At 42.2% G+C, this 24,081-nt stretch overlaps 1 long non-coding RNA gene across 1 annotated transcript in view; it reads left to right on the top strand.

The window, feature by feature from the left end:
• Positions 1 to 23,205, top strand: part of LOC146064390 (uncharacterized) — a 54,782-nt gene extending 31,577 nt beyond the window's left edge. The window contains exons 2-3 of the long non-coding RNA XR_014471802.1: positions 15,429 to 15,508; positions 19,655 to 23,205. This is a non-coding gene — a long non-coding RNA (uncharacterized LOC146064390). The remainder of the gene's footprint in view (positions 1 to 15,428; positions 15,509 to 19,654) is intronic.
• Positions 23,206 to 24,081: the final 876 nt, after the last annotated feature.

The following is a 24,081-nucleotide window of genomic DNA, read 5'->3' as shown; positions in this document are numbered from 1 at the left end:
ATCTGCCTGCTCACTACAAACACTTCCCACTGTGGATCAATAAATAGATACAGACAGACATATATTGAATGACAGAGGAGTGACAGAGTTTGCCCATTAGTTGTGTATGTTAATATTTATCTTTTATTTTCTTTAAAGTCATAACTGTATGTAGAGCAGATCAGAAGGGGTTACATTCTATAGTTAATGGTCTTCCATTGTTTCAAATTCCAACATGTAAATCCAAATTGATTTGCAGTTGTCTTTTTCTCAAAATTATTTGTGACCATATTGTATTGTTGTTTTAAATATTTTAATTTTGTATGTGATAACAAAAGCCCAGAGGTTGTAGCACAGAAACACAGGAATGGAGTCCCGCTTTGTATTGAATAAATGCTTAACAAAAAATACTGCTGAGAGGGCAATAGTTTGATGTTAACAGCTTGACTCCATAGTAATCAGTTCAAGCAAGCTGCAAAGATAGAGGAAATAAAACTGTTGTGTTCCTTTACTATAACTTGGCTTTAGAAAATTCCCCTTTCATTTGAATCCAAAATGTATAATAAAATAAGCTTACTTACAGGTTGGGTATCCTTATCCAAAATGCTAGGGACCCCACCAAGCATTTTGGATAAGGGATTTTTCAGGATTTTCAAATATATTTTTTTACATACTTACCTGGTTCTCTGATGGTGCCCCGATGGTCCCCCGAAGTCCACGGTGGCCCCACGTCCACAGCGGCCTTCAGGATCCTCTTGAGCGGCATATCTGGTCCCAAGGATGCAATGCGTGAGTGCACCTGTCACCCAACCTGTAAGTAACCTTATTTTGTTATACATTTTGCATTGCATTATTAAATATCTACAAGGCTATGGATCACAGAACAGTCCAGCTACACTGTCATTGGGTTCAACAGAGCATGTACTGTAAGCTGGATCACACTTACATCTAACACAGACATGACTAGTAATAACACCAACTATAACAGTCAAACTCTCACTTTCTCTATTTCTACTCTAAACTGTCAAGCTGCCATCCTTTAAATGGACTCTCAGGGGTAAGAGAGCTTGTAAAAATGATGTTGCCCATAGCAGCTAATCAGATTATGTATTTTATTTTATTTTTGCTTCCAAGAAAATGATAGACCAAATCTGATTGGTTGCTTTTGGCAACTTTTTAATTTTTAGACGCTTTAGTAAATTTACCCTTCAAAAACATGTCTCTTTTTATAATTGTTTGTGTTTATTTGCTGCCAACAACATATATAGACTTACATAAAATCAAAAGGTTAAGGGGCAGACACATGGGACGATTTCAGCCCCTTTTCTAAGCGATCTGACTAGATCACTTAGAAAAGGAGCACGGAATGCTCTGTATGTATGCCATGCAGTGTTGTCGATGCGCGGTCCCGCACATTGGTATTGCCTGCAGGGAAAGCCAGTGCTTTCACTGGTTTTGCCCAGATCGCGGTGCTTTGCAGATGATAAAAATAGGCAAAGCCCTGCTCAGCTCGATCGCTCAGTACAAAGACTTGCAGTGTGCTGAGTAGTCATGCAGCAGCACGCCGCTCAGCCAAAAGACGAGTCACCTTGTGTGCACAGGGCTTTATTTTTGAAGAAAAATAAACTATATGATGATAACCATGTGAAAAGCATGGAAGAAAAATGATCTGTTGAAACAATGCACTCTATACTGTACTTTCGAAGGAAATAGAAATCTAGAAACATTGTTACATGCTGTTCACAAATATAAAAAAAATTATAATAAAGATAAAGATGTTCCCTAATGAAAAAGTTTCCAATTTCCAGTGAAACTATTTGCATACAAATCAATATGATATTGTACTAAATAAGTTTCTTAATTTATTTATTTTTGTTCAGTCAATGGGAGCCTTCCACAGTCATAGTTGCCTCACTTGTTTCACTTTTGGCACCAGCAGATACCATGAAACTGGGCATGCAGACCTTATAAGGATATACCTGGCATCTATCCAGGCATCCCACAAGTTGGAGAATAGTGCCCTCCCCTCAGTGTTGCACCCTGGGTAAAGACATATTTGCAATATGCAGCCTATAGGCTACAATGGGCTAATGCCTGCCAGGGACAAACTTCAGAATGCTTAGAAACCGAAGAGGTCTGTGTCTTCTGTTACAAATTGAGAGACCGGAGATATCAACTGCGGTTCCTTCATGGTAAAATCCGGGGATAGTTAATATTTGCAGGTATCCTCCAAAAAACAAATGTTTTTCGGAAATATGCTGAAAATTTGACTTGCTGAATATGCCCCTTTAGTATTAAATAGTAGAGATAGGATAAAACAAGTATCCTGCATGAATGAAATGATTATGAAAATGATATTTCAATGAAATTTTTTTTTTAATACATTCGTTAGTTTGCTTTGATTGTTACATGTATGTAAACATCATAGTGGAAATATGCAGCATTTATTTCTTAGAAAAATATTCTAGACCTAGATTTTTAGAGTTAAAACTTTGCACCCGTCATTCTTATGAATAACAATAGGAAAAAATTGTACAGTAGTCTGTGAAGACGTTAGATCGATGAAGACTGCATTACGACTTCCCAACAACATCACAAGAGAATTGCATAAAGAATTAGCAAAGTTGATAGCACTCACAAGGATTCTACTGACACTGCATAAAACAGAAATGATTTGTAGGTGATTTTAATTCCATTTCAAGTTCTATTTCCAGGTGCGTTTCCTTTCCGTAGGATCAAATACTGAAGACAAGGCATATACAACATCCTAAGAATCCTAAGTGTAGCACTCAAGTCTCATGTTTTCTGTAGATATCTCGGGGCTTAATATAAGGTAAAAACAACTGTCGTCAGATAAGTTTGGGCTCTCCTTGGCCAATTATAGTACATGTATTACTGATTCCTTAAATAAAAAGAAGCTACTGTAATGGTCGCCAAAACATGACACATGTCTGCAAATGTTAGTGCACCTTCATTATTTACTAAATTAAAACGTGAAACTCAGAAAATTGAATTTTGCATGTGTATACGTTTAGCCAGTCATCTTGCTAAATCACAGGAATGATTTGAATTATCTTGTGTAGATCGCAAAGTCAGTCCAATATGAGATATCCACTACATCCCTATAGTGCTTCTGGTGGCAGCAGCAGTCTCATCTTAAAGTTAAAACGAGAAGACTGCTAGGAGGCAGGTACTGCACTCATCAACCACCTACAATAAATTCAAGCCAGGCGCTGCTTGCATTAATATAATTTTGTGGATTTCACTGCTCGTCACCTAGTGTAGGGATGAATACATTTAGAGGTCACCAAAACATGTCCATCATGCACCTAACCTGCTCTAATTTTTACATTATGAAGTATTGAAAAATATCCTAATGTATCTTCCATCCTTATGTAATTGACATCACAAATACATACTGTATCAGATAATTGTCTTGATTGAATTTGCCATTTAAGATCATGGACATAACAGACAGTTTTTACTTTTTGGACCCCTATAGCTTTTATATTTAGCTTTCCGCAATGAATGGCTGTATGTATATCTGTACATAAAAACACTCCAAATAGTCAAAAGCCAATAATGGTCAATAGTGTGGTGCCCTCCTTGGCAGACAGCACTGCAGCTGACTGATCATAGAACACATGTAGGCAGCAGCACTCAGCACAAATAACGACAGGCACAGTTGCTAAGCCAATGTTTCAAAGCTTCACGCTTCTTTTTGAATGTTACAGGATATATACAGATGAAGCCACTCACATTAATGCAGATCCTGTTGATAGAATCCCCCACCAGCTGCCGGAGTCCGACAGAATGTGGCATGCGCGCATGAGATGCTCACGTGCCCCCAATCCTGTCAGAAGCCCTGCAGCCGGTTGCCCACTCTCCCCTGCTCTCTACCGGTTTTCCTGAAGGGGAGACAGGCAGGGAAGCACCTGGTTCCCGAGACGTGTCGAGTGGGACGCGTGTGCGAGCAAGCCGTTTGTGCATCCCTACCCGCAGGGCCATGTGGATATGTTGCGCTGGTGGGCTGGCAGAGGTTGGCTCCATCCTTATATCAAGGGTGTCTTAAGAAAAGCCAGGTCTAGGTACTGCTTGCTAATAGTCCTTATTCTACAGAATGTTGAAAGGAATCAGAAACTTTTTCAGGTACCTTGGGCCCTGGCTGTGTAGAGCTTTAATAGTCAGTGAACCAAAATTGGAACAGATTTGCCATTTTACATTTGCCAGTGAATGAAATAGAAACTAACATTGGTGAAGAAAACATCAAGCTTTCACCATTCACTGCAAAAAAAAACAGTAGACACTGACAGAATTGGACTGGGGCATGACGGGACCACCAAGGGAATGCAGTGGTAGGGGCCCAGGTTTGTGGTTTTTGCCAGTCTCTAGAGGGGATGTGGCCAGCCACCACAGTGGTTTGCCTAACCTTTAGAAAGGACATAGCCTGGGCCCCCTGATAAATCTATATAGTAAATACTGCTAGTGTATGCATGATACTTTAGCAAATTAATAACAGCAATGCACTGTAGAAAATACACCATAGTCCTGTACAGTATAAAGTAACATATTTACACTGTATAATTCAAATACTGTACAAAATGTTGCACCTGATTCCTACAGCAGGAGTGGGGGCCCTGTTGGCAAGTACAACCCTGGACATTGAAATCAAATATTGATGCTGATTTGCTATCTCTAGTTTAGCCCTTTAGTTTGATGAAAGCGATACTGCCAGTGATGTTGAGAGGGAGCATGGCAGGTACCAAATTTCTGTGCATGGACCTGTCTGAGAGCCTAAGCATGCCACAGTTTATATATATGGGCCCCTGTATTTACAATGAGGAGTGACTGATCCCCTATGCTGGTCCAGGCCTACCTCTCCCCCTCCACAGTTATGGGTCCTGCCCTATGTCCTGTTCCAAGGTATGGTCAACGATTTTATTTGTTTGTACCACATTGGGCATACAGTAGATGAAGGTAATGGGATGCACCTAAACAATAATGACAAAGGATACTTCGAATTTTAGAAAAGCATTCTGGCAGAGTACCAAGTGTTGGGCACATGCATGGATGTATCTGTCTGACCTCTTTTTCTGCCCATTTACGAAGCGACCAAGTGTAATCATTAACCAAAATATTGCATCATATCTTCTTTTAGTGTAGAATGGTAACTTCAGGCAAGGGCGGTTGATTATTGCCAAAATCTGATATCAGAAACATTTTATTGCAGCCTACAATCAATCTTACCTACAGATAATGCAAATGAACATAGCTGCATGTTTCAGGCAAAATAAAACATTTTCAATAAAAGAATCTTTTAAAATGAAAAAAAAAAAATAAAAGATATAAAAAAATCCCAGATGCCTCGGGTTCATTCAACAAGCTTTCTTGCAAGAATGTTTTTAAACAACAAACATCTAAAAAGCAACTTGCTGAAGTTTTATCCTAGAAATAAGGATGGGACATATTTGATATTTGTGCATTTATTCTCATTTAGAGTTGTGATGTGGGTTCCTGCCCTGCAGAGCCTGAGGCACTCGAAGATAAAGTAGTTTGCTTCGTGTTTCAAGAAGCTGACTGTGTCACAGCCAAAACTGTTACCAGCTGAGCTTCCACATCTCCTTTATGTTATCAAAACTGCCTGTTCTCGGCATAGATTATAAACATGAATGCAATAAATACATGACTGCAATTATGAGCCTATGACACCATTTATTGGAACTACAGTATAAATACAAATCTCATTTCTACCTATATTAACTTAACTAATGTCACCCAGTCATCCTTGAACAGGATACATTTTTGCATATCACTCTATATTATTTAATCTGAACAATTAAGTAATGCTTTATAAGATTATGTACTACTAACATTAATTATTCACGTTTTAAGCAGTGGCAAATTTTACCTATGGGCTCCAGGACCACCCGGTAAAATCTGCCACTTCAGCTCTGTGTCAGTGAGCCAGATGCAGTCTGCGACTGCTCTGGCTTCACTGTGGGTGAGATGTACTAAGCTTGAAATGTGATAAAATAGAGAGCTATAAACATCTAACCAATCAGCTCCTACCTATCATTTCAAACACAGCTTGTGACATGGCAGTTAAGAGCTGATTGGGTGGTTGTTAATCACTCTCCATTTTATCACTTTTCAAACTTAGTACATCTGGAATTGTAACTGGCAGTGACATACTGTTGGGGGTCCTACCTGTCATTCACAGACAACACAGGCAGCCCCATTGGGAGGTGTGTTCTCCCTCCAGGACTTCAGACCAGGTAGATATGTGATTTTTGTTTAGCCCTAGCTTGTTTCTAAGGTTTGCAGTTAATGCAGTACATAGAAGCCAGATTTTGCGCACATGTAGTCGCACCACAGCTTCTGTACATATGGCCATTTTAACAGCATTGTAGGCCCTGGGCAAAGCAATGCACTGGAGCCCTTACCCACCCGTTAACAGGAATTAAAAACAAAAACATGCCCTTCCGGTAGTCCTGCGCCTCCTCTCCACTTGCTTCCATTCAATGAATGGCTATCAGCACACTGATTGGTGGATAGTGTCAGCTATCCACCAATCAGCATGCTGACAGCCATTTACTGTCTGGCTGCATGCTGAGAAGCAGGAAGAGAATGCTGACTGGCCACTCTGATATGCTCTACAGCCTCCCAAGAAGCTCTGGAAGCAGATGCTCACAGTCCAATATGCACCTTCTCAAAGGTTCCTAGAACTGGGGGCCCTTGGGCAGCTGCCCATTAAGCTCATATGTTAAGATAGCCCTGCATGTGCTGGTCCCATTGCCTGCCAGATCCATTGCACATGTACCTAGGGCTGGCTGTATTTTCTCCTCTCTGTACATTGGGTAGTGGCAGCTTCTCTCCTGCACTTAGGTAGGATATGCTTTTGGTTATTAGTAACACTAACATTTCATTGACAGTACAGTAATATGAATAACAAGAAATTAATGAACATATGGCTTAGAGTAGCCTCTAGGAGCACTTTTGATAAAATGTATCACCAATACAGCACATACAATACCACAAGGAATATAGTTTAGTGTATTCTAGGGCGCTGATCACATTTAGGGTTGGCTAATGGATAAGACTCTCTCAATGAGGGGGTACCCAAAAGAAAAACAATTACAATGGAATAGCGAAGTATTATTAAGATCTGATTTTTCAATAAAATATTCAGATATAAAAGCGTTAGGACTTGTATCAAAGTATTTGGTCTACTGTTTAAGGTAGACTAATATCGCACAGGAAGGGACACTGCCATAACCACAGGATTAAAATGACCACTTCTTCCGTTTTCACTCAGTATATAAAACAGAGGAGATGAATTATGGTTTAGCACATTTTTAATATTCAGATAAAATGATGTAAACAACAGGGGTATCAGGCCGACCAGGTTCGATATATGATATCTCTATATCAAGGCATAAAATCTTACTGGCATGTATCTGGTATATAAACTCCTTCATCCAATTGAACAGAACAGGCCTAATACCATAAATGGAATATCTACTACTAAAAACGCAATTGGGTTGTCCGGATTGCTCTCCCATGTTTTAGATGAGGCAGAATGAGTCCAACAGGTGGTGGAACCTACCAGTCGTGGCTCTTAAGCCACTTCCAGTCCTGGAAATGAAAGTGAAGTATGCACTCCACCACCGATGTCATGGAAGTGATGTGTGCAGGTAACCTGGGAGCTTCCGGTTGCATTCCACCATAATAATGATTCAAGGAAGTTCATTCTCATTTGATATGTTGCATGGGAAGTCTTTACATACTAGCGGCCATATTGTTGAAGCCCATAATTGAAGACTTGTATGTTATGGGCATTACCCACAGCCATTTGTCCTCAAAAACATAAGAATGTATAATTAAAAACAAAGTTTAATAATTCCATTAAAAATAAAGTAAAATGCTACAATAAAAGCTGAATACTACAATAAATATGATGGGGTCATGACCAAAATAGTAAAATTATAAATAAAATATTTAATTTCAAAATCTATATTAATACCAATCAGATGTACAGTGCTATAGTCAAATATCATGGTCGTTTCTGATCTTGCCAGTTTAGCAACAAGGTCACCCCCTCTTATATTTGGGGTAACTTTGCGTAGGGCATAAAAGTTTCTTATCTCTTTAATATCGCTATTTTGAGTTTGCATAAAGTGCAACGATAGTGCATGGGTTTCCAACCCTTTTTTTACGTTACAAAGATGCTCCAACATTTTTAACAGCCTACTAGTAAAGCCAATATAGTTTTTTTTTGCAATTGCAGACATTGGAAGGGATTGAATTTATTATTTTCAATAATTATTTCATTTTTAAGGAGAAGTTTTAGTCTTTCCCCCATACCCCAGCAATTATCATTGGGGTAAATCTAGACTCTAATTTAATACCCCCCATAAGAAAAGGTTCATTAGAAAAAAATAAAATAATTTTTAAATAAAATGCGTGGCATTCAAAGAATTGATGTATGAAATACTAAGTTATAAGCAAGCCTGCATGAGTGAAAATCCACAAATATTAAAACAGCAACTTCTCTGCCACATATTAATACTATTCTTTTGATTATATATTGTGGTGAAAAAGGGTTAGTTTATCTAGAAGGTGATGTTTTTCTCTGGTCACAACTGCCCTGTAAAGGGTTAAGGAGCCGTCCAGCCTCATATAGAGTGCTTTGCAGCCAGGTAAAAGAACCTGGTTCACTGCAAAGCCAGGAATGGGTCTCTGAGGTGTATCTGGAGGAAAGATCAGAATCAACTTTATTGTCCATGTATACATGCATATACTAGGAATTTGACTTGGATTACTGTGCAACAGCCAGTTTGGTACAGTTAAACAGTGACAGATATACAAACACATACAGGTATATGCTAGAAGTACCCTGGGGGATATAGACACAGTGGGCACATACCCGCTGAGCTGCACAGCGCCTAGGCAGCCATCAGCGGCTGGGCTCCTAGGCACAGCCACAGGTGGGAACTGGGCTGATTGCAGTAGAAAGGATAAAAACCTTACTATGGTTGCTGCTCATGGTGCTGATGCCCAATAGGGGCCAGTAAGTAGGAATAAGTATTGTAGAGCCAGCCAAGAATTGAACTGCCAGTGCCCGGAGGAGTGCTGCAAGGACAAGTATCTTTATTTGATTGTTTATATGAAGCCTTGATTGCTGTAAGTGGATTTGTGGTTTGTATGTTATTAAATATATACACAAATACCGAAAACTGCCTGCTGTGTCCTATTCTGTGTGACACTGACCCTATGTCCTGTGTGACACCGACCTCAGTGATGCCTCTGTATATATTGAATGATTGAGTCAGCTTAAAAATAAAACATTGTATGTGTATGCTTTATGTTCATATATGTATATAGAATTCTACTATTCAACCACATAAAAGAAATATCTTGCTGCAGCCTTGCTACCTTGATTATAAATATCAAGTTATAGAACACTACTCTGATAAATTCTGTAGATAAAGTACCAACCAATCATCTATTAACTAGCATTTTTCAAACACAGCCTGCAACATGGGGTTAGAAGCTGGCAGGTTGGTACAGTGGCGGGGATGTGAATAGAAGGTGAGGGCACCGGGGGGGGGCTGCTGGGCTATTGTTACCTGCTTCATCTGCCCAGGACCTGCTGCCGGCGAATGAGCCTGCAGTCCAGCTCTCCCTGTTCTCCCTGCTCCTGCTGCCATAAAAAATGTGTCATGCAGAAATTGTCTGCCACCATACTGCAGACAGTTTTAGAGGATGCTAGAGGAGGTGGAGGCCTCCTATAACATCATTAAAAATGGTATGCTGTACGGGGGCAGCCAGTTTCTGCGTGACACATTTTTTATGGCAGCAGGAGCCGGGAGAGCAGGGAGAGAGCTGGACTGCAGACTAATTCGCTGGCGGCAGGTCCCGGGGCAGACGGCAGTGGCACCTTGTGGAGGGGTAAGGTGGTCGGGGGTTGGGGGCGCTGACAAGATTTGTGGCAGGGGGGAGGCTATTTCATAGTCACGCCACTGGGTTGGTACTTTATATCATACAGTATATAAATAAATATCCTCCTAAAGGCCCATAAACACTGGGCAATGTTGAACTGCTTTCTGCTCAGTTTTGCCATTTGAGCTGCTTTCATCTCAAAAGCCACCCAGTGTGTACATATGGTGCGCTCCTGCAGTATTGCTGGCTGCCGATGCTTATCTGCTGGTATAAGCCATCCATCCCCAGGAAAATCGCATAGATGGGCGAAAATCACTCAGTGTGTATGCACTGAGCGATTTTCAGCCAAGCTATTTTCTGCATCATTGTTGTGCATACAAACGCAAAAACACCCAGTGTGTATGAACATTAAGACTCATAGTTTTGCAAAATGGTTTTGCCCATTAGATAAATATTTTGCTTTGCTGTAGGTGCTGAACTACCCCCTCAGATAAGAAGGCAAACATTTCATAAGTAAATTAAATGAGCAAAGAGTCATTTTGTCTTGAGGATCCAAAGTATCAAGTTAAGTCTCTCGACTAGAGCTGCAAAACACCCATGATGCTCCATGATTTAGCATTACTTACCTTTAAATTAGCAACATTTACTGAAACACAGTCATTCTGAAATCTGCTAAATACTGGACATACAGTAAGTAAGATCAGTGTTAACATGTTACCTTAACATAAAGACTACAGTCAAGCAATTTCAGTGAATAATATTTGATTATTGTACAGTACTATAACTATGCAATAAAAGTTTAATGGTGTCGGGAGAAGCAACTGTTGAGTCATAATAATTAAGTGTAGTTTTTAAGATTTCTGTTTATCTTTAAAGAAGAATAATTTCTTAGAAAACACATATGAATTTACCATAACTCTAATTTTAGGATTCCGCATTACAACATAATTACAATAAATCCTAAATTAATGCGTTAGTAATGACAATCCCTTTGCTGCTGTTGCTGACAGTCTATTTTTGTATGAAGTGTTTTGATAAAAATGGAAATGACCGCACTAAGAGAATAATGGTGGTAGTGGTGAGGTCAAGGTTGTCCTTTGCAGTGAAGCGGAGATTGATTTTGTTCTTCCCATGTCCCCCTTCTCCTTGCTAATCCCTCACCACGTGCACCACAATAGCTTCCACTGCTGTTCTCTGAGTCTCTAATGACCACTCTGCTCCTTGTGAAAAAAACTAAAATAAAAACACAGAAACAAAATTAGTTTAAAGAAAAATAACTATGAAATGTAACTTATACATTATTCAATGTTTAAAATACAAAAGTAAACCAAGATTAATAATGCAAAAAGTGTAGATTCTGCCCTGTTGTTGACCAACTATAGGTTTGTTTTTGTGTAGACTTTTTATAAATATAAATTTGAATAAACATCAGCAACCTGATCTCTTTCCAGCCTCATGACTCTCTCATCTAATGTTTGCCACAACATAGATTCTAGACCGGCTGTTCTGTTTGTTGACACAGTACAAATCTCCAAGAAATATAAAATGAAAATAGAACACAGGATAATACAGTATATGAAGTTGTCCCAAAACAAATATTTTCACATCTTTTGCAAGGGCAAATGCAGAATTTCCAACGGAAGCAGAGCCAAGTGTTCAATAGAATAGACACTTGTTATAAGAACAAGGCAGCAGATACTTTAATGGAGTCAATGTTACCAGAAGTATAAGGTATGACTAAGGCACAAACTATTCGCACGAAGGGGGCATTGTAATTGACTCTTCGCAGCTTACCTAGTCCCTGTGACACCGCCCTGCTGAGGTGCCGAATCCCCTCGCAACCATGCGAGGAGATGTGTTAGGAAGACTGGAGACTCCCAAAGTTCTACTGACTCCAATGTGCACGACTTTCAGATCACTGATGAAGCGTGAGGTCAGGGACTTGATGATGAAGTTTACAATGTAACAGTTTCTTATGATCCCAATCCCCAATGCACCATGGAAGAATTTCTAAGCATTGTGCAGCAATGGGCATGACCATAATGACATGAATTTCAGCTCCAAAGGGCCTTATTCAGACCTGTTTGCTATGCTGTGTATGTTGTGAACCTGTAGATGCCACCCACTGTCCGGCCGAACGCCTAACCCCACACCCATCACACCGCTCCTCTCTCCTCTCTCTATGTGTATGCTAACACATCCCCTTGCATGTGGCCAAATGGGAGACAAATCATTCCATGGTCGCACACCACTGAATTTTTTTCTCCCCTTCGTTAATAAAATTCAGTCTAAACAGACTTTTATTCCGGCCGATATTCACCAAATTTGCGGTAGGTGCTGATGTCATGTGATGTCAGCCATTTGCCCTGGGCAGGCATCGCCATGCCTGTGTTTGTAGGGAAACACCCAGCATTTTATGGGGATGCCCATAAAACGTTGGGCATTCCCCTCTTGCCACTCTCTTCCCATCCTATCCCCGACCCTCCCTTCCCGGAGCGAACAGCTCGGGGAGTGTGAAACTTGCCGAATCCTTTCTCTCCCGTGGTTTGCATATGCGCATGAGCAAACCCCGTACATTGGGGATGGAGATGAATTGGGACCCAAACAAATGGGTCTGAATTGGCTCCATGTTTTTTATCTATTTGTTTAATAAGTCCCATGGCTTAGTTGATGTAAGTTTGGGAGTATATTAGTTGGTTACTGGGAAAGCCCCAACAGGGGATTAGGTGAGACCAATATAGAAAACCAGATTCAAAATGTGGGAGTATGATGCAGCTACCGTGGAGAGATGTTATATTGGGGAGTTCCTCACTAATAATACATTTTTTAATTAGCTGCAAGTAACAGGGTATCACTACTAAAGCAGGTTAGGAATTTTTTGACATTGTCATTGTATCTCAAAGCAGGTATGATGATAAGGGAATGTTACTATTTGGCCCTTATTCAGATCTGATAGCAGTACAAATTTGTTCTCAAAATGGGCAAAACCATGTGCACTGCAGGTGGGGCAGATGTAACATGTGCAGAGAGAGTTATTTTGTTTCTGTGCGGGGTAAATACTGGCTGCATTATTTTTACACTGCAATTTTGATTTCAGTTTCAACACACCCCACCCATATTTAACTCTCTCTGCCTCACCTGTAGTGCACATGGATTTGCCCATTTTGAGATGAAATTTGTACTGCGATCAGATCTGAATAAAGGCCTTGCTCTCCCTTAGTGATCATTTCTGTATACAAGAAAAACAACATTTATAATGATTCAATTCAGTTGATTATTATACAAAATAAAGAAAAAAACAAAAATTGGCAATCAGAACAACATTGAAATCATTTAAAGTTTGGTCTGTTTCCTAAGTTAGCCATAGCTCGTAGTTTCGCATCTCATATGCTCAGTTTTCAATTTTGAAAAACGTTTAATTTGTTTTTTAACGAAACGACCTAAAAGTTGATTTATGAAACAGCTTTAGAAGTGGATACCATCTCAGATAATTTAGAGACATTACCGACCTGATTATCATTGTTGAGTAGGAGTACAATAATACTTCATCCACAGCAGTTTGAGAAAAGATTGCTAAATCATTCTAGCAGAGTAAGCAGTAATGCCAAGGCGCTGCTCTCATTTTATATGTGAATGTTTGCTTGTCACTTACTACAGCTACAACATATTCTGAAATATCAACACACTGGCTGCACTCAACAATTATTAGGACAAGGTTATAAAAGGGAAACAAGCAATGACATTATGATTTGATTGTTAGAGATAAAAAAGTAATATGTATGGAAACTCTTGTACAGTGATACCGACATATAACATTTTTTGAATTTCCAGACTATTTATCTACCCATTATAACGCTTTAAGAAGCAGTGATAGCAACTATGCCATATTCCATTGCAGTCTTCAACTCACCCTAACAGTCCAGGGGCCTGATTCAAACCAGCTCATAGGCAGCATATATTTGCTGACAAGTGAAACACCCAGTACTGAGATGTGTGTTGTGTGTAAACTGACACCAAGCTCCTTCGTCCTTCATCAGACCTTCTTTTTCTGCAAACACACCATGACAGAGAGGCAAGTGTAGTTTCTCCCCTTATTAGCAGACACAAACTGACATGATATAATAGGTACAACTCAATTTTATTAAATTAAGAGGTTTCGGACTATATCCAGGTTATTAGCATACCCTCCAACTGTACCGATTTAGCCAGTACAGTACCATTTTTTAATGGTCTGTACCGGCTAAATCTAACTGTACTGAATGTACCGTTTTTTTTGTAGTCAGCGCCTCCGTCTCTGGGAGTTGTAATTTTGTAAATGCAATCAGAGTGATTGATCCTACAATGAGCCAATGAAGATGTGATCACCTTGACCAATGAGATGAGGAGAAGGCTGTGATGGGAAGAGTGACGCGAGCTCCGGCCAATGAAGCGGCGAGTTGTAGGCTGTGTGGGCGCGGAGACTGGGTGACAGGAGCCTCTCGCACATGGTGACTGTGCGCCCGCTCTTCCGGGTGTCGCTCTCTGTGCAGGTGATTACGGAACATCGCTGCAGCTCCGCTGGCCGAGATGCCCGTGCCCTGCGCCAGCTTCTTCTGGTTCCTGCTGTGCGGTGTCTGTAGAAAAACTGGGGGTTAGGTGGGTACCGTATGAGGGCAACCACCTGGGGGTGCTCAATATGTGTAGTTAATCACAGCAGCTGCAAAAACAGGTTAGTCGTACCTGTTGAGGCAAAAAGAAAGGAAAATAGAAAACAAGGTTCTAGAGCAGCGCTAGTGGAATGTGTGGTTCAAAATACAATGTACTTAATAAAAAATGGAAGATTACAATAAATGTAATTTATTAATTTAATAAACTGATAATATTACAATTAAAAGATTGCATACTTAAAAAGCATGATATTACACTTTGTATAGCACACTCTGCGTGTTGGACATTGGTGAGTAGTCCCAAGATGGAAAATGGATGGACGTAGTACAGTTAGTATTATATGGATATATTTACCACTCCAAAGGGATGATATGCGACATAGGTGATAGGAGTCCTCCTGCCAGTTGGCTCGTGGGGAATAGATGTCCCAACGATTTTCAGTATAATTCTCCTATTGTTTTGTGGAGATTGGTGATATAACCCCAATGGGCTGGGAGGGTGAATGACTCCTAAACGCTGGATACTCTCTAGAGAATGGCCACAAGAAAGATGGTAAGATTCCACGGCCACTGGAGGTTTTCCGGTCGTACTGTCAGCGATTCAATGGAGGTGGTTGGTTGGTATTGTATCCAATAAATTGTGTGTCCAAAGATTGGCGTGGGGTGTCCAGCAAAGCAGCAGTGTGAAATTGGGTGGATCACCAACGCATTTCGCTGCTTACCCAGAGTGCAGCTTTATCCTTGATATAATTATAAAGAGATTTTTTTTCTCCTTGCTGTTAACTACATTACTCTGTGTTATCATTAGGGTATAACCTGTGTAGTGACACTAAAATGACACCTCCTCTCCCCCAATGACAGGAGCGAGGAGATATCACAGTGTAGGAGCCAGCAATACATCCAGCCAAGTACCCAGAGGCAGTCCAGCATCTCCAGGAATGGTGAGCATGCCCTCAAAGAGATGAAAATAGGAATAAGGCCATTCCTCCTTACTTTGAGGTTATGCCCCTTTTCCAGTGCATTGGGTGTCACTGAATTTACCTTTAGTATCTTCACCACTATTGTTAGTCTTTGTAGATAGATAGATGAAGCCCTCAAATTATCTCTTATATAACTAGCTAGATCTGTCACTCATCCCCTGTGTGTATAACGTTCCCGCCCAGCGTTCTACACGAACCCGCCCCCCCTAGGGAAAAGACACTCATCCCCTGTGTGTATTACGTTCCCGCCCAGCGTTCTACACAAACCCGACCCACCTAGGGAAAAGACCAGTGTGAAACACACCACCACCCCCTTGACGTCACATCCCCCCGCCCAGCCAGGGCTACAGTACATGCCCACCATCCATCATTACTCAACAGCCACCATTACTCCACAGCCACCATTACTTCAAAGCCACCATTACTCCATCCGCGATTCACGGTACTCCCCTCCCGCGATTCACGGACCCTCGTGACCCCCCTCCAGTGATTCGCACCCCCTCCCTCGATTCACGGGCCCCCACAACCCCACCTCCCACAATTTGCGGACCCCCGCGACCCCCCCCCTTCCCACGATCCCGAAATTTTTTAAGGTGACGGGACACGGAGCATAGCTGAGCCCCCCACACCCGGTAGTCCCACCACTGAGTTGTGATTGACCCACGGCCTATTCAGTCAGATATAATGGATGACCATCGATAGCTACAACAATCGATGGTTATCCAAGTAATATTTTACTACTATCAATGGCAGGGTGCAAAATCGCCATCAATGCCAACCATCGATGGTGTCTGCACCAATGGCCATCCCTTCTCTGCAAAAGCCAAAAACCTTTACTAACCCTCATGCCCACACAACCCTACCACTGCCCTGCCTCCTGCTCTCCTGCCCCGTAACTTCCACCAGTGGGGACCCTCTCACCCTGTGTTGCCCACATTCCCCTATCATGCTTTACTGTGCAGCCTCCTGCTTTCATGCACCCTAACTCCCACCCAGTACACTGACTCACTGCCACGCCGGACCCTCACCCACTGACAGAAGTGGCACAGTGCCCCCCACCCTCCTCTTTAGTCCCCCTTATGCCCACAGACCCCTCTCACTATCCAGCCTCCTGTTTTCCTGTGTCGTGACCTCCGCCAGTGGGGAGCCACTGACTCAAAAACACCCTATTATACTATTGCACACACACCTAAACAACACGCACACACACACACACACACCCCCACATCCACAAATGTCACTGTACCCTCCACACTATCAATGTACATCTTACTCTGTAACTGCTTTTTAATTAAACAAAACAATACACACCCCCTTCCAAATCATATGATCTCTATTTAACACATCACCTATAACTCAAGTTGCAATACAGGCCATTTTTCATACAATTCTAACCATATTTCTCACAATACAAAAGTTCACAAATTAAGGGGGCGCAGCCCCTTACGCCGGTGTGAAGAGCGCCCGTAGGGCGCGATTAATCACCTAGTTGTAGAAAAACTTATAGGTCACTGGCATGCCTAGCATTTTAGTTAATAGGGGGATTTCAATGTTTGATTTTGACTGTCAGAACATTCCAGACAGTCAAAATCATCCAGCGGCTGTTTTCAATCATGCAGATTTGACTTTTTAGAAAGTCGAATCGGACAGGATTCAATGCGGTCAGAAACGACCACATTGAATTGAGCCAATAGCATATATAAGTGGGAATTTAAATGACTCTGAATCTACTTTCAGTAGTTTGTACAGTTTACCATCTTAACATACCTTATGTTCCATTTAATGTTTATATACATACACTGCATTTTAATTACAAATATATATGTGGAATAGGTGGAACCAGGTACAGTATCTACGTACTTATCTACAAGCAGATAGGAGAGTGTAGTCCCTTTTTAATCAATTCGCTACAGTACTGTATTTTAGACTTTCAAGAAAATTAATTTGGCATTTGGCGCCATAACAAAGGTATAATTTGGCTGTAAAATTCTAATAAGGCATTCACCAAGCTGAATCTCGCCCTTAGAAATGACATAATATAACTAGAAATAAATTACAAGTGGAATGCTCATTAATATAGTCTTTGATCTCTTATTAAGAAGCACCTACCTCTAAGTGAAGTTTTCTGAACAGATGCTTCTGAATGAAATGGCAGATTACACCTTCACAAAAGACAAAGCAAAGGCATTGCAAATGTATTTAACTACCACGCACAAAATTATGCAAGACTACTTATTGCTTAAATATTAATTATAGATAACTACTATCTGTATGATGCCATTTTGATGATGAGGGAGAGAAAAATATTAGGGTTTCCTCAGAATTGGTTGTTAATTGGCCCCATTTAGCTAATGGCAGTGCAGAGCAATTAGAATGACTATTACTATGTGTATATTGAATTTTGATGTGAGAGGTGCAGTGTCATTCAAATCAGTGGTCCTTTCTATGGAAGTAAATTTAATTTTAATGAATCGACTATGCCAAGAGCATGACAGACTGAGTAGGAAGTAATAACCCCAAACCTGATATATTTACTTTCGGCTTTATATGCATTAGGCAGTGTTAAGGTATAATTTCATCCTTCTGTATAATATCTTGTTTTTATAAATAGTCTACAAAAGGTAAATTCTCAATGTCTTAAGTTTAAACTGAAAATGCCTAGACAATTTCAATAGTTATAAAAGGCATGCGTACAAGGGTTCCCAACCACGGTTCTCAAAATATAACAACCATCAGATTCTGTCAATCATTTCTTGATTGCATCCAACAAAATGATCGACAGAATTTAATTGTTTGCTATGGACAACATCACCTCTTTTCATTTTTAGAAGCTTTAGTAAATATACCTCTAACAGTCTAGGTTTTAAGGATAGCCATACTTGAACACAGGTGTGACTTAATTAGTACTTCAGTAATATTGATTTAACCATATCTGCTTAAAGATATATATCACTAAAACCTGAACTGTTAAGGAGTGTACACACTATACCAGTGGTTCCCAAATTTTTGGGAATCATGGCACCCTAACGTATCAGAATTGTATTCATGGTACCCCTAGGCCAAAAGTTTTTTATTGAGAAATTTTGAGAAACAATATTAAATTAAGTAAATTGGTGTTAATGTCATCTTTAATGTTAATTATATGGTGAGGGATTGGATTAGCTTCTGTTTTTCAACATATTTTATAATCTGAAGCCACAAACAATAGTTTTACTTATTATACTGACCAATTTAAATTACACCTCTACCACTCATGCAAGTGTCCCAATGCACCTCAGTGTCCCAGGGCACACAGTTTGGGAACCACTGCACCACTACATCAATAACCACTATAACCACTACATCAATAATTTTATGTAAATGTATCTTTAATGATATATCATGCATATCGTCTAAAATGTACACACTATATCATAAATGATGAGCACTGTCGTGGTTCATTAACAAAGTCCTCCGTCGTCTGAAGAGTATATATTAATAAGGACTGCATGTTCTGATCATGGGCCGGGTGACATCACTGAAAATATCGTTAAATGAAGGTTGTCTCAAAACAGTGACTGTCAGTGCTCCCCAGCTGCACATTGCATTACCTGCAGTGACCTTCGAAACTTGGTATGTCACCGGCTGCCCCTGCTGGCATCCCGCTGTTACCTCTATGACAGGGGTGGCCAAACCTGTCCTCAAGATCTACCAACGGTGCATGTTTTCCAGGCAACCTGTGGATCTATAGTAGGGATGAATGCAGCATATTTTAAAATGTGACAGTTAGTAATGACTACAGCTGTGCACCAGCTAGGTAACCTGGAAAACGTGGACCATTGGTAGATCTCGAGGACCGGTTTGGCCACCCCTGCTCTAAGACATTCTGTTCCAGTGGCCCGGGATCCTGTGACATTCTCTTCTTTGGGCAGTGCCATGACACTTCCTGGTCATCTGACTCCACAGGACCATTTCAGGACTTATTACCTGCAGGGAAACTTTTTAGCCAATCAGTTTACAGCAAGAGGTATAAAGACCAGCTCAGGGAACAGAACTCTGTCAGTGCTTTGTCTATCAGCCTGTAGTAAACTCTGTGCATTTACCAGCCTCTGCACTCCTTGACTCCAGGTGTTCATGGAGGACATCGTCTACAATTCTCAACTCCATAAAGAGTACAGTTCCATCTGCAGCTTCACCTGGCTTTAGGCAATCCGGCTGTCCCGATCTGCTTACACTCCCAGCTTCAAGCAAGCCTGCTCCCTGCAGTGCTGGTATCCCCAGCTTCAAGCAACCCTACTTTCTGTATTGCTGGTGTCCCCAGCTTCAAGGAAGCCTGCCTTCCTGTATTGCTGGTATCCCCAGCGTCAAGCATCTCTGTTTCCTATAATGTAGGTGTCCCAGCTTCAAGCAAGCCCCTGCTCCTGTACTGCTGGTGTCCCTAGCTTCAAGCAACACTGCTACCTGTACTGCTGGTGTCACCAGCTTCAAGCAAGCCTGTACCCCTGCATTGCTGGTGTCCTCAGCTTTAAGCACATCTGCTTCCTGTATTGCTGGTGTCTCCAGCTTCAAGCAAGCCCTTGCTTCTGAACTGCTGGTGTCCCCAACTTCAAGCAATGCTGCTACCTGTACTTTTGGTGTCCCCAGCTTTGAGCAAGCCTGCACCCCTGCATTGCTGGTGTCCCCTGCTTCAAGCAAGCCTGTGCTCCTGTACTGCTGGTGTCCCCAAATTCAAACAACACTGCTATCTGTGCTGCTGATGCCCCCAGCTTCAAGCAAGCCTGCATTCCTGCATCACTGGTATCCTCAGCTCCACATAAGCCTTCACTCCTGCATTCCTGTATTGCTGGTATCTCCAGATCTATGCAAGCCTGCACTCCTGCATCACTGGTATCCCCAAACCCACCTGCCACTTTGCACCATTATTTTGAATCCAGACCAGCCGCCTTTACATCAACAAATTTTAACGACAGTCATCACTGAGGTTGACAATCTTTCTCTTGCAATCCAAACTAGATTAGTTCCCCTAATGGACTCCACTTGTGATAAATATACCAATATACCACTTAAATTGAAAAATAGATTTTGCTCCAGATATACCTTTATGTGGACTATCCTTGGTGGTATATATAGGAACGGATCTCCACTGCTATATAAATGACTCCGAAAATTGTCAAAGGGGCCTTGTGTTCCCCTATCTTTTATTAATTTGGGCATTGCTAAAAAAAAATTGTGTACTGTAATCTGGGGATTATAGACGCAGGGAACATATATTCGCTGGGCTGCACTGTGGCTAGACAGCTGTCAGCTGTGCCACTGGTCACCACAACAGCCAGGTAGGTAACAATAGGGCAGATGTATCAACCAGCGTTAAGTGCAAAAATGCACTTAACGCTGGTTAACTGGGGGGGATTACGTCTATCCCTAATGTATTACTAGCGCACCTAACGTGCGCTAGTGACAGCCCGCCGAGTTACGCTCGGCGGGGCTGTCCCTGCAATCCCCCCCAGGGATTAGCGGCCGGGGCGATGTATTAACAGCCTCCAAGGCGTTAATTCGCCCCGGCCACTTCGCCAGCTCAGGGCTAGCGTTGTCCTATCCCCCAATGTGGGGATAACGCTAGCCCTGCTTCTGGCTCGGGCTGCGCTGGAGATCTCGCGTTTTTTGCGAGATCTCGCGCATGCCCAGTAAGCCGGGCAGGGGGGGGTGACGGCGAGTGCGCATGTGCGGGGCGGCGAGGGAGCCGATAAGGAGAGCCGTTAACGCTGGGGATAACGGCTCTCCTTATCGGCATGGGGGATGTTAATACATCTCCCCATAACGAGTGCCCGCTTATCCACGTTATGCAGGAGAAGCGGGACACGTTATTTCCGAAGCGCAAAGGGGGGGTTAGTACATCTGCCCCAATATAAGCAGAGACAGTACAGTTATTACACAGGGAACACATAACCACCACAAGCTGCACTGCACCTAGGCAGCCATCAGCAGCACCACTGGTCATTGCAACAGCCATAAAGGCAACAGTTAAGCAGAGACAGTACAGTTATCACACAGGGAACACATACCCACCAAGCTGCGCATTGCCTAGGCACCCATCAGTAGCGCCACTGGTCATTGCAACAGCCATATAGGCAACAGTTAAGCTGAGACAGTACAGTTATCACACAGGGAACACATACCCACCAAGCTGTGCATCGCCTAGGCAGCCATCAGCAGCACCACTGGTCATTGCAACAGCCAGGTAGGTAACAGTTAAGCAGAGACAGTACAGTTATCACACAGGGAACACATACCCACCAAACTGCGCATCGCCTAGGCAGCCATCAGCAGCACCACTGGTCATTGCAACAGCCAGGTAGGTAACAGTTAATCAGAGACAGTACAGTTTTAGGTTGCTATGCAGTGTACAAGACAGGGGAGACATGGGGGTACATATGGCTGAGTGGCACAGTTCCGAAGCAGGCATATTATGGTGCCATCTTGATCATGCAGCTCACTGGCAGCAGGCCATCTCCTGTACAGCAATCCAATTGAGTCAGCCAGCATGGATGGATCCTGAGGCTGTCCTGCTGTACGGCTAGGGGGGGGGGGGGAGCAGCGTATCAGGGGCTGGTCTGCGTTCTGTGAGCTGCTGGCATGCCTCCCGTCCCTCTGTCTGCAGTGATTAGATGCTGTGATCATGCTGAGATAAACAGAGTGACAGCAGACGCCCAACTGACCCCCCATCACCACAGGACACTGCTGCCTGCGGGTGGGACAATGGATAGTCACAAAAAAATAGATAATATTTTATTAAAATCAGGACAGTTGGCAGGTGTACAGAATCTGCATACTCATTTCACAGAGTAAACTAAAGAATGGCTACCTTTCTTACTTATTGGTTGATACAGATTTCCCAAGTTGTCACACGCAGCCGTGGCGGTGCATGGCGGGCATACTACTCACCCGTTCGCGCCCGCCGTCGGCTAGCGTGTAGTGGTCTCCAGGTCAGCGGCAGCAGGCAGCGGCAGTCTGGTGGGCAGCAGGCAGCGTGGGACACCGGCAAGTGTAGCGGTATGTGCTGTAGGGGCGCCGGGAGGCCGGCGCCGCCATCTTGATTAAGGGCAAATAAGCAGATTGGTCCATGTCTGAGGTTTCCGCCCATACTGACCTGACAGCCAATGGCAGCCGCCCTCTAGGGATATAGGGGATCTGCCTAGGCCTGTTCAGTGTCAGTACAAAGAGTCTCCAGAGGCGTTCACAGCTCCCAGCTGACTCCGGCTCTCTGACTCACCTCTCCTGACTTGGTGCCTTGCTTCCAGTGCTCTGTGTTTGGTTTCGGTTCAGCTTAACCCCATCGCTGCCAGTTCTCTCCACAGTCTGGTCTCTGCCTGCATCCCTCAGCTTCCTGGCCTAAGCTCTTCAAGCCGTCTGCTTCCAAGCAACTTCCCATTCTTCAGTCATCATCCATCTTCTTTCAGTCTTCAAGGATCCCTCATTTCCATCAAGCACATTCTCTTTCCGGATTCCCTCATTCTTCAAAGACCCCAGCCTGCCGTCCTCAGTGCCCTGAACTGTCATTGTTTAAATTAACTTTTTCTTCTTTCAAGTGCCTTGCTGGTCCAATCATTATTATTACCACTAACTGCCACTTAAAGAAAGTATTCAAGTGTGTATTGTTCCATTTATGAATTCTATTATTAAACCTGCACGATTTAATCCTTCCTCCTCTGGTCCGTCTCCGGTTGCTACACACCACACGACTTAATCCAGCCCTTCAGTTGTGACACAAGTATTCACAGGTAGATAGTCTTCCAAAAGTGGACATTCCATGGCAGACTGAGGCAGGTTTTTGTGTTTTGGGAGAAGGGTTTGGGTAGGCCAGGGTCAGGACCATGCCAGGTCCCCAAATTGGCAAGGATAAATGTTGGGAGGTACTGTCTGTAAACATAGCTGTTCAGAGAGATGGAAATAAAAATAGTATTACAAGGGAGTGGATACATATTCAGTGCAAATACTTTTTTAATGTGTAACCATACACTCAACATACAGTATAACATATTTAAAAGCAAACTCCTTTAAAAAAAATGCAAAAGCTATAGCTCTAGATATTCAGAAGAACTTCCATTCCTCTAGTATATGAAGAACAGTGTCTCGCCACAAATGGATCAATCCCTATTCAGAGAACTCTAACGATTTAGTACTGTATTTTTTAAAAGGTTGAAATCATATAGAGAGGCTTTGTTTCCTGCAAACAAAGGTACCCAGTAATAAAAAAGCATTGTATGGAACAGCTGGTGGTTGGTGAGATTCATAGAAATGCCAACCGTTTGCTCTTCCTCCCCCATTTAATAACAGTACTCACCATCTAATATGCACGGAAGATGATTCGCAACAGCCTGCACTCAGCATGCTACAGATGAATCACCCCAGCTGGGCTAGAACAAGGTCTTGGTAATCAAAACTTTATAGGTTCCAGGCCTAGTTTGGACAGTTTTTTTTCTTCTTTCTCCAAACATCCTACGATTGTAACCTGTATTAAACCTAATAGTTGTTTTAGATGTTTTAAAACAGAGCAT

The sequence above is a fragment of the Crinia signifera genome, chromosome 3 (assembly GCF_055691185.1).
Source record: "Crinia signifera chromosome 3, ASM5569118v1, whole genome shotgun sequence".
Lineage (NCBI taxonomy): Eukaryota > Metazoa > Chordata > Amphibia > Anura > Myobatrachidae > Crinia > Crinia signifera.
Note: the sequence above shows the minus strand (reverse complement) of the source record. Positions and strands in the feature narration are given on the sequence as shown.